The 12,018-nt window shown below is 42.1% G+C and overlaps 1 protein-coding gene across 3 annotated transcripts in view; it reads right to left on the bottom strand.

The window, feature by feature from the left end:
* Window positions 1-12,018, bottom strand: part of asic2 (acid-sensing (proton-gated) ion channel 2) — a 519,192-nt gene that overhangs the window by 487,108 nt on the left and 20,066 nt on the right. The gene's annotated exons all lie outside the window — the stretch shown is intronic.

Genomic DNA, 12,018 nt, shown 5'->3' with positions numbered 1-12,018 from the left:
GCTGCAGGTTGCAGATTCCTGCGTAAGAGCCAAAAGCACCGCAGGAGGCCGTCAATCCAGTAAGCAGAACGGCAGATATCAGATCATAAATATCGTACTTCCGTTTGTAAAAGTCGCAGCCAAGAAATAACCTCCAGTCAATGAAAAGCAGATCTCAGTGAGCACAAAACCCAGCCTTCAGTTTCTTTCACAACTTTCTAAATCCTCTTACACCAATAATTATCTCTTCACCTGTGATCCTTCAGCTAGCTGAGATGCTATTTTTTTTTTTCTCAGCTGTCACTGAAATCTTCCCGTTCTGTCCTTCAAACATCCACTCATGCATCCACATTCCTCCCATTAGCTGTATGAATGTCGTGTTGTCTGATTTGAGTGAGAGGTTAAACCCTTCACCTCTTTGTGCAGAGCGATCGCCTAATTTCATGGCCCTGCTTTTAAAGAAGTGCTTTAAATGAATTCAGTTTGCCAACTCTTGACAGTAAACTTTGAGAACTGTCCCTGAGCCAAGAAGAGAAAATGAGAGAAAGGGATAAAAGCAGAGGAGGTAAAGAAGCCTGCTTATTCAATCTTTTTACGTCCTTGTTGTTATGGAAGCGAGCTTGAGTTTGTTTACCCACGACAGTGACTGTGATCATACAGATAGGGTAAAACAGAGGCGGCAGTTAATATCAGGCCAGCCGGCACGTCTCTTGGCAGCTGTTGGAGTAAGGCTCTTTAAATGTGTGGATGTTTTATTAAGAATGAATGCGAATGTGTCTCTTAGTGACAGGGATGTAAGGATAAAGAAAAGATAATCAGTTACTTCTTGCCAGAAGTGTTTTTGCCGTTGCGTCGTGCCAGGTGGCACAGATGCTGCAGGTGTGCAAATTGGATACTGTTTGAATCTCATTATCTGTGAACCTCCTGACTTTCCCACAGACTTTTATAATCAGAGTGAAACATTTTGGTGTTGGGGGAGCTTTTTTTTCTGTGCATCATCATTTTGTTAATTTAAGAGAAAGGTCGTGTTGGGGTCGTGTTTGAAAACAAAGGCAGAATACTAACTTTGTAGACCATATTTGGCTAATTACAGCGTTTTCTGCTTCATGTCCAAGAAGGAGCTGAAGGAGGATGGGTTTGTTAGACGCTACGTTAAACCCTTCAGTTAAAGATGATGGCTACACTGAAAAAAAATGAAATTTTATCAAATGGCTCTGTCTCACTTCTCTTGTCCCATTGGCAGATTATTTTAACTAGCTACAGCAATTCAGACCTCAATTTGTCTTTAAACAACTTGAAATAAGATGTTTTTCTAGACTAGTCTGGTGAATGTGATTCGAATTAAGTCTAAAAAGACATTTGATATTAAAAATAAGACAAAAACACCAGATAAGATTTCATTTTTTCAGGGTACTGGCTCAAGGGTCGTGACAAATAGGCGATGGACACTGAGGCCTTGTTTCCTCCAAGTGGTCTGGTATGGATCAGTTCAGTTTGGTACTGGTTGGATCAGTAAAGCCTGATCCTGTTTGCACTTCCACAGCCAACTGGCCTTTCTTGGTTGGCAGCGCGTAAGCCAGATGCTGATAACTGTGTCAGCTACGTAATAGCGTGACGCCAAAGCAGTGCAGCACAGTGTACCCCGCTAATAAATCCATCGAAGAAGAAAAACGTGATTTGCATGTGGCTCTTTGATACCGATCCTGGTGTCAGGTATTGGTGCCTATTAAAGCTGGATCGGTATGGGTGGGAAGGGGCCGATCCATGGTGCCGATCCAGGAAACCAGCTCTATGCTCAAGGCTACTTGATTTTGAAATATTTCCTCTGTTGCATTTTTTTAGTTTTTTGCCGCATTACCAGTAAACAGGGTATAAAAGTTTAGCAATGAATTGTAATTTATGCACATTCTAAAGCTTTGTTTTGCTGGTAAACATTTAAATATTTTATAACTTAAAGAAATATTAACTTCAGTAATTCCATACGTCCATTTTACTCCTTTTACCCAAAACATTTTTAGTATTATCCCACAGTCCGGTGGAAAGTTTGTCCTTTGTCTGTGAACAACATAACTCAAAAAGTAACAAACAGATCTTGATGAAATTTTCAGGAAATGTTCAAAGTTGGATAAGGAAGAAGTGATTAAATTTTGGAGGTGATCCGTATCACCGTCTGGATGCAGGACTTTTTTAAAGGGTTCTTTATCATTGTGAGATAGGGCCGTTTTCACCATATGTGTATATAACTCTATGATAAATGGTCAGATTGTTTTGCAAAGCAATACAAGACAAGGTCACCATAATTTCTGACAGATGTAAAAGTACGAACCAGATCCTGGCAATATTCTGGATACTAAGATCCAGAATATGACATATGTACTGGGTCATCATCATTTTCAACACTCTCAGGTAACAAATTATCGTACAAAAACCTGCAACTAACAGCAAATTGTAGCAGACAGTCTGCTGAAAGGGAGTATAACATTAAAGTAGGACTAAAGTGTTGCGTGACAATCACAACATGAATTGCAGGGAGCAGTGTAGTGCAAACACAGGTCTACCAAAGTACTAAACAACAGTAGTAGAAGTAGTTTACACTGTTAATAACGTTTTTTTCACTGATTCCTCTGTTTTGCTGAGTGTGGCCAAAAAATTTAACGCAAGGAATTGTTCATTACACGGTTATCAGGGTGATCTCTGTATGAAGAATCATATAAATGCCCGGGTTTTTGGACTTCAGACACTTATAAATCCTGTTTGTCTTTGTGTTTTCTGAGCAAAAGTTAAAAACCAAAACAAAAAAGAATGAGATGGCACCCCTATCACTAGGGTCGAGCTTTTGTTGACTCAAAACGCCAAGCCCAGGTGATCTGGATCAGCTTCTCTGACAAAATCCTTTGAAAGAAACAAGCAGAGGCCGTCACACACAGGTGGCATAACTCCATCAACCTTTAACACTTCCTGCTCAAATAACTTCACGTTTCCTGATTCAGCTCATTACAGAGCTAATATAATTTCTCGCTCTTGTCTTGGATGTATGAGTAAATACTCAATCACACTGCAGCGTAACTTTAATGAGCTCCAACAGCATGTGAATCCAGAGTCTTGTTTACCAAAGACATCAGAGACCTCATGTAAATGCAGCCTCAAGGTGCATCTGATGTGCAGAGTGCTCTCTGTATTATGAAGTATTAGCTCAGACAGTCACAGCGGAGGGAGGAACAGAGGAACAGGACGGAGGAAGCAGAGGAAGAATTTGCATCTTTGGAGAGCAGGAAGGTCCTGTCAGATCAGATCAGGGGGTGTCATGCAGGGCAAACACTGGGGGGCAGAATGAAACCTGAGCGAGCACAGTTCATGATGTAATTTTCAGCAATTTGATGCGAGTACAAAAAAGAGAATTTGAATGTCAACCTCAATGGGTTATATTTTATAGCTCAGTCATCTCCCCCTGCTCTCCTGAGCTAAAAAATGGATCTGTTAGAGAATTTTTATGGAAATTTAATTCAGGTGATATTTCAGTTCTTCTACTTTTCTTGAAAGAGTTCAGTCAAAAAGTGAAAAGGCGCACAGACGGAAGGATTCTGCCAACATGGTGATAGCCGTACTTTCAGACCTGATGCACAAGAAGAAGACACATCACATCACATTAGCTCCTTCAATATTAAAAGCTCAGACTTAGCAATAAACCCCCTCTCACACTTTTGACCTCTTTACTGGAGACCAGGCCGGCGCTCTGTCTCTCTGATTTTCCTCGCTATCCTCAACCTGAAAGTATCATGAGGAAAAGAGCGTCTCAGGCCTGACAAACAATGAGTGACATCGAGATCATAAAAAACCTTTTGTCTGCCATTGATCACTAAGTGACGTGGCAATCACTCAATGACCTGTGCCAGTCCCTCAGTGACTCATGCCAATCCTTCAGAGACTTGTGGCAATCCCTCCATGACTCATGGCAATCACTGAGTAACTTTTGGAAATCACTCAGTGACTAATGCCAATCTCTCAGTGACTTGTGGCAATCCCTCTGTTGCTCATGGCCATCACAAAGTGGCAAGTAGAAATCAATCAGTGACCTATGCAAATCTCTCAGTGACTTGTGGAAATCTCTCTGTGACTTATGGCAATCACTGAGTGACTTGTGACCAACATTTAGTGACTCATGCTAATCACTCAGTGACTCATGGCGATCACTAAGTGACTTGTGCTATTTGCTCAAAATCTCATGGCAATCCCTAAATAACTTGTGGCAATCCCTCAGTAACTTATGGAAATCACTCCGTAACTTGTGGTGATCCCTCAATGGCCCACATCAACCATGCAGTAACAAGTGCCAGGCACTCCGTGACTCATGCCAATTGTCAGTGACTTGTGGCAATCCCTCAATGACTTTTGGCAATCCCTCAGCGACTCACGGCAATCATGCAATAACAAGTGCCAATCCCTCAGTGACCTCTGCCAATTGTCAGTGATTTGTGGCATCCCTCTGTGACTCACAGAAATCCCTCAGTTACTTGTGGTGATCCCTCAGTGGCTCATGGCAACAATGCAGTAACAAATGCCAATCCCCCAGTGGCCAATGCCAATTGTCAGTGAATCAAGATAATCACTCAGTGACTCATGGCAATCATGCAGTAACAAGTGCCAATCACTCTTTAACTCATACCAATTGTCAGTGACTTGTGGCAATCCCCCAGTGACTCATGGAAATCCCTCAGTGACTCGTGCCAATCACTCAGTGACCTGCACCAATCTCTTAGCAACTTGTGGCAATTAAGCAGTAACACAGGCCAATCCCTCAGCGACTCATGCCAATTGACAGTGACTCGTGGCAATCCCTCAGTGTCTCATGGCAACTTTCAGTAACTTGTGGCAATCCCTCAGTGGCTCATCCCAATCTCTCAGTGACTCGTGCCAATCACTCAGTAACTAATGCCATTCGCTCAGGTACTCATAGTATTCACTAAGTGACTCGTGCCAATTGCCCAAAAACTCATGGCAATCCCTCAGTGACTTGTGGCAATAATGTGGTAACACATGCCATTCCCTCCTTGACTCATTCCAATTGTCAGTGACTTGTGGTAATCCCTCAACAACTCATGGCAATCATGCAGTAACAAGTGCCAATCACTCTGTGACTCATGCCAATTATCAGTGACTTGTGGCAATCTCTCAGTGACTCATGGCAATCCCTCAGTAACTTGTGGCAATCCCTCAGTGGCTCATGGCCATCATGCAGTAACTCATGCCAATCCCTCAGTAACTCGAGGCAACTGTCAGTGACTTAAGGCAATCCCTTAGCGACTCACGGCAATCATGCAGTAACAAGTGCTAATCCCTCTGTGACTCATGCCAATTGTCAGTGACTTGTGGCAATCTCTCAGTGACTCATGGCAATCCCTCAGTAGCTTGTGGTGGTCCCTCAGTGGCTCATGGCCACCATGCAGTGACACATGCCAATCTCTCAGTAACTCATGCCAACTGTCAGTGACTTGTTGCAATCCCTCAGACTCATGGTAATCCCTTGAGATCCATAGCAATCCCCCACTTAGCGACTCTTGGCAAATACTCAGCAATTTGTGCCAGTCACTCAGTGTTTTGTGGCGATCACTCAGTGACCTGTGCCAGTTGTTCAGTGACTTGTGGTAATCCTTCAGTGACTCATAGCAATTGATCGGTGACTTCTGCCACTGTGTTTGGGACACTCTTTTAGGATGCTGATAACCAGTGCTGACCAAAATTGTTGAATATGTCCATCTGTATTTTTAAGTAAGAGTTTATTACTAATTAAATTTCCAATTTTACATATTTAAATTTATAATTGGTGCAGTAACCGTTTCTGGAACACATCATTGACCTGACGCCAAGGTTAAGATGAGCGAGAGCAAACTTAGAACAATCATTCTGTATCTGTGTTGGAGAAAAAGTTGTGTTCTCGTCATCAGGACCGAAGTGAACATTCAGTTCTTTCCACATGCCAAATATCTCCCAGGCTCAAATGGTAATTTTCAGAAAAACAAATCAGGAGAAAATGAAATTGTTTTGAGACGTGCCTTCGTCTCTGCAATAACTTCCATGCCTACCAAATCTTGCAGGATCAGAATCACAATCCTGTCTTTTTTTTTCCCCTCAAAGTACGTCCATGTATATCGATTCTGTGTTGTGGAAAAACAAGATTGATAAAGAGTGATCAAAATAGAAATCAGATGCTTAAAGTTGATGGGGCGTAAAGTGTGTGAGCAGCAGAGGTGCTGGGGTTGTTTACTGCTGGACGTTATATTTTCATTGACTGCACACTCACGCCAAATTAAGCAGCAGCACAACTTTGTTTTGCCAAGACAAATAACTCCTCATTAAAACTTTGGTCTTTGAGTAGCTTGATTATCTGGATTAAATCAAAAGGAGTACATTTCTGATCCTCTGAATAGGAAAGCCCCCGGCAGGTTAGAGGTGAGCATAGTATTTGCTGAGAGTTTGGAGTCTTCACTCTTCTGTAGCCGTTGTGCAAAAAGATGTTTTCAGGATGTCAGGGTTTGCGTTGGTAAATATTTCTTTGCATTTGTTGTTTTTATGTCTTTCAACACATTTTCATCTCTGCTGGGATAAAATATGTTTTCCTGTAAAGAACCCAAATCGTTTTCCAAACATCTCTGATGTGAAGCGGCTGTGGTTTATTTTTAAAGACACAGTGAAGGATTTGACATCTTCATAAAAACTACATTTTTCATAAAAGCATCTCTGTGCTCTGTCTTCTCTCTGTATTTCTCACTGCACAGTCTCTCCATCGCGCTCTATGATGATCTCTTGGGTGGTTTGACAGAGAATTGGTGCAAATGAGTGTCTCATTAAACCTGATGAGCTTTGCTGAGACTTAGCTTATGACCCATGAGGAAGAGGAGGGGGTTAACACCCACTGCACCAACACTGCGAAGCTCACCTCTTACACATGCTGAAAGAATCCAGATGAAGGAAACGATCTCTGTAAAGACAGACTGTGTGTTCATGTTTTGGGAACATGTGCAGGAGAGTTCACGTCTGAGTATTTCTAATAAATATCAAAACAGGAACAAGTACAAGGAACTCATCACACAAAATGCTGAAGACTCTCTTCTTAAAAATGAAGACTGATTTCTCTGAATGCTCAGTGAGTCATTTGAGTAGCTAATGCAGCACACTGAAACACTTAAGATGTCCAAACCCTCACTCTTTAGAAACTCTTCTATATAAAACTGTTTCTAAGTAGAAAGAACAATGGCTTTTCAAACATTTTTGCACATCATAATTCTGGTGGAGGAAATCTGGAACGCTAATTTGTATTGACATTTTTTTGTTTGCCCTGAGGTTGTCAAATTTAAATGTGGTGCGCCTGAGAAAGAGTACCCAGCATGCTAAATAACTAGCATAAGCTAAAGGCCTAAACAGTGGAGTAGAAATCTAAAAGCTGTTTGTCTTCAGTCCAATCCAAGAGGTTTTCTTTGTACTTCATGTTCCCAACCATAGCACACTACCTGTAAGATACCTTGCACAGTCCTGCAGAAGTCCATTAAAGTTCAGTAACAGTACAACACTTAATCCTTATTTCATACAGGGCTGCAGCAGCTGTAATCGAGTGAGAGGGAGGTGGACAGTCCATCATGCTGCACTCAGACACTCTCACCATGGGGCAATTTATCGTCAACAAGCCGCAAAGGATGGACATTCAAGCTATAACATTTTTCCATAGCCAGGGGGGTCTACTGGGCCACGTCTGTATGTCTGGACTCCAGAAGACTCTGTTTCCCATGAGCAGTAGCACTTACTGTCATCAGGACGTGATTCTTACCAAGGCGAGATATTTATTAATTTCTTGTGTGAAGGTGACAACAATCAATCTTTCTAAACTCAGTTTGTACCGTAGTTTAGTAGCCGGCTATATTTAGCTCTACTCACTGCCTGGTGTCATCTACCAACTCCAACCTCACCAAGCAGAGCGAACGTAACCTCACTCTTCACATTGATAGACTCAAGTTTTGAACAGACCACTGCAGAATAACTGCTGACTGTGGGTTGGAATGAACATTAGCACTAATAAGTTAGCTTGTGTTTTAGCCATTAGCTCGTGCTCTGTCACTCTCCTGTTTAGCTTTCTTCTGCTTTGACGTCCTTTTTCGGTCTGAGAGTCCAGTTCCTGATAATCTCATTGTAAATTGCAGATTATTAGCAGGCCAATACCTAGAAGATAGACTTTTTTATCTAGCAGCACTACAGACAAAATTCCAGAGACTTCAGCAGACATTTTTTTTCTTTTATTGCTATTGGATTCAGGCCATGTCCACACATAGCCAGGTATCTGGGAAACTGCATATATTTTTATACGTTAACCCCTGTCATCCACACAAAACCGCAGCTAACTTAAAATGGATGTTTTCTGAAAACTCAAGCCAAAGTGATGATTTTGGAAAACTCTGGTTTCATGGTTTTGCGTAGACGCTGGTGAACAGAGTTTTCGGTTCTCAAACGTTGCAGTTAAATGACAGGGTCTCATTCTGATTGGCTGCCAAATATGGGTTTGGCATGCCATAACCAAACAAGGGGGAGGATATTCGTCTTTGAAAAGGGCCGTCTACATGCGGACAAGGCTTCAGTAATCATTCTTCTTCTCTTGTCGTGAAATGTGATGAGCAGCAGCTTTGGGACAAACTACTGCCACCGCCTGGTGGAAATACTGTATTGCAACCATGCAGTAGTACACAGCGGTGACAATTTTTAATTTCTCCATGTGATAAAATTTATAAGTACCATACAGATCTTAGATACAGATAAAGAAATAAAAACTGATGCTACCACCAACCTTATTCCACTAACCGCTTCTCCACTGGGCAGCAGTACCACTGTACTTCCTTAAATTGGCATATTCTCCATATCTTTGATGGTTTTCCTATTTTTTCATGTTGTTTTGTAACACAAAGGTAAATCCTTTCTATTTCATCATGGCTCCAGCTCACCCATAATAAATATATATGCCTTGTTTGATGATCTTGAGTCCGTCCCTGTTGGCTCACCTGTTTCTAAAACCGGTCAGTTTAAGTCTGACTCATAAAAAAAGCATCAACAGCTTCTGAAGATCTCCTGTGTTTTTTCTTTCATCCCACATTACAAATTTAAGCTGCCGGGAATGAGCAACAGACAATCAGAAACTATTCTGATAGTCTGTTCTGGTTGAATTGGGTTTTTGAGCAAACAAGCAAAAGAAAAAAAATTGAGTTTTCAGCTTTAGATGAAAATATTGTTGTTTTTTACCTGATATAATAATATTTTGAGGTTTTGTATTTATATAACAGGTTTTTGTAACTCTACTTCCTGTCACACAGGGAACATCACCACTTTCTGCGTCCCAGTGAGGCTGTCACTACCATGGAGTCTGTCAGGCATAAGACGACACCACTTTGGGTGTCAGTGGCCTCCCCCAGCCAGCTGTAACATTAACGCACACGTCCAGACTGAGCTCTCTGTTCTCTGCAGCCCGGATCCTGCACGCCGGCCCGCCTGACAATCTGCCTGACAGTCTGCCACTTGTCCTCACGCTCCATTCTGATCCAGGATACAAACACCGCCTCTGCTGCCTTCCTGCCGTCAGTGTGCGCTCATTACGAGTCAAACGCTACATCACCCGACTTCCCCGCATCACGGTGGATGCTGACGACATTCTGCTACGTTAGCTTTACAGGGATGAACTGGCCTCATCAGGAACACCAGCCGGTATCACCGCCGGCGGTGCGGCGAGTGCTGTTGTAGCATGACATGATAGAGACAGCTACTGATGGTGCTAGGTACCCTACAGTGCTGCATGTGGTACCTCAGGATGGGTTTGGATGCAGCTCCGTGGACATCCAAGCAACCTCTCCTTGAATAATGAATGAGGAGGGGAAAGCAGAGCTGAGCGTGAATGCTGAGGAGAAAGTAAAACAAATGAGACGGACAGAGACTCTGCAAAGTGTTATTACACGGGGAACGATAAAAGAGATAAGAGCTGGAGAAAGAAAGCACAAAGTGAGTGAGATAAACACATTAACACGTGTTTTCTTCACTCCTGCTCTGCGGCTTGTTTGTGTGACTTTGTGGAGACGTGTGTTTTATGTAAGTGAATCACTGAAGCTACAGACTTAAGTGTTTTATTCAAGATACAAGTCTCTTTACTTGTGAGAAGTATTAACGTGTTTTAGGCGATGGAGCTGATGTCAAAGAAAAAATGAGGCTCATAAAAATGTGCTCTGAGATCTTCTGTGGATGAATTAAAGCACACAATGATGAGGAGGTCAAAAACGGAGATGAATGTGAGGCAGAAAATCAAATGATATCGCAAGATTTTTTCCAACTCGGCTCCGCGTTGAAGCTATTTTCCTCTGAGGACATGAGGCCAAATTGTCTGCTGCCTGTGCTTCAAAATGTGTTTTCATACCTCTGTATTATCCTCTGTGTCCCTATGGTAACACAGTTTAAGGACTGCTCACCTGGAGGTTAGGTTTGAGGGGGGGGGGGGGGGGGGGGGGGGGGAGCTGAGGAGACAGATGACAGAATAATAAAACAGCACATCCATTCAGCGGTTTCTAATTAAGAAAACAAACATAGCAGCGCTAATGTTCAAGCAGCTTCGGTTTTATTTCCTTCACAGCGCGGCCGACAAACCAGAGAGGGATGCAATCATAACAGCTGGAAGACAGGCATCTCTTGGTCTCAGCAGAACAAGACTTTAATATTTAAAACAGAAGTAAACATGAAGTTTTGGGGTCAGGCTTTCACAAGTCTCTCACATAAGAGTGACAAGTAGATCCCAAAACCTGGACCAGAGATCCTCCCAGCCCGCAGACGTGTTTACATCAGCATGGTGCTGATATAAGCATAGATGTACCGTTTTATAAGATGGAACAGTTTTCTGACTTTCATCCGTTTCATCATCAGAGCTATACAGTCACAGCCAAGCAAAGTACATCAAAAGGAAATCGTCACAAACTGCATCCAGGATTAAAAGGTACAACCCCCTGGATTTCTCTTCCCACCACTTCAAAGCAGATTGAGGATTATAAAAAAAATGCCCTCAGTGAAAGTCCTGGAGAAAACTTGCCGGAAAAGTCCTCATGTAACCAACAAAATGAGAGTTCTGGCAGAAAATGTGAAAAATGTTCAATTTGAAGCCGTAATATAGACATGAATATTAGACAGGAGACTGATTTTTCTTCTTTATACAAGACCATTTCTGCAACTGTATGTCATATCATATCGTCTACAATAACACCGGTATAATTTTTTTGACGATATAAATTTGTCATTTCCTGATATTTACAGTGCAGAGGCGCAATGATGTACGACACTCCCTGCTGTGTACAAAGCAGCAATGGCAGAGAGCGAAAGTAGCACAACAGCATCAATTTCGTCCTTACATAAGGATTTAGAGCCTAAAAGAGGAGCTACCTCAGTGATGTGGAGGTGGTTTGGCTGAACAAAGATCAGACACACAGTAAAACACACTAAGTGTAAAATGTGCAGGAGAACTATTACGGCAAAGGGTGGCAACACCACAAACATGTTCCACCACCTAAGGCTGAAACACACGTCCAAATACAACCAGGCTATGAAGACACGTGAGGAAGACGTGAAAGCTACTTTATTATTGGTGGAGTTTTTCGCCTCTACAATCGACGTGTCATTGAGCCAAGATCACAAGAGAACCACATGTTCCTGCAGGAATCCCACCCATGACAACAAACTTTCATGGTAATTAATTAGCAGGTTAAACTCATCTAGCCCTCCCAAAACTTCAACAGCTTCAGTCCATGCCTTCTCCTTTCTGTTGGTGTCCTCATAGAAAAAATGTGTTGTATTGTACAGAATTATGAAGTTTTTCACCTGCAAGACTAACTTTTCTTCCTCCAAAACGTCAGATTTCCTCTAGATCTGACCTTCTTCCTATGTTTACATCTCAAGCTTGTGTGGTATTAATAATGATTGCATAAACGGCTTCCATACTGTGTGTGCAATAATGAGTTGTTGATTTTTCTTCTTTCA

The sequence above is a fragment of the Halichoeres trimaculatus genome, unplaced genomic scaffold (assembly GCF_033239565.1).
Source record: "Halichoeres trimaculatus isolate MK-OKI-2021-1 unplaced genomic scaffold, fHalTri1.1 fHalTri1_scaffold_20, whole genome shotgun sequence".
NCBI lineage: Eukaryota > Metazoa > Chordata > Actinopteri > Labriformes > Labridae > Halichoeres > Halichoeres trimaculatus.
This window is presented reverse-complemented; position numbering and strand designations above follow the sequence as displayed.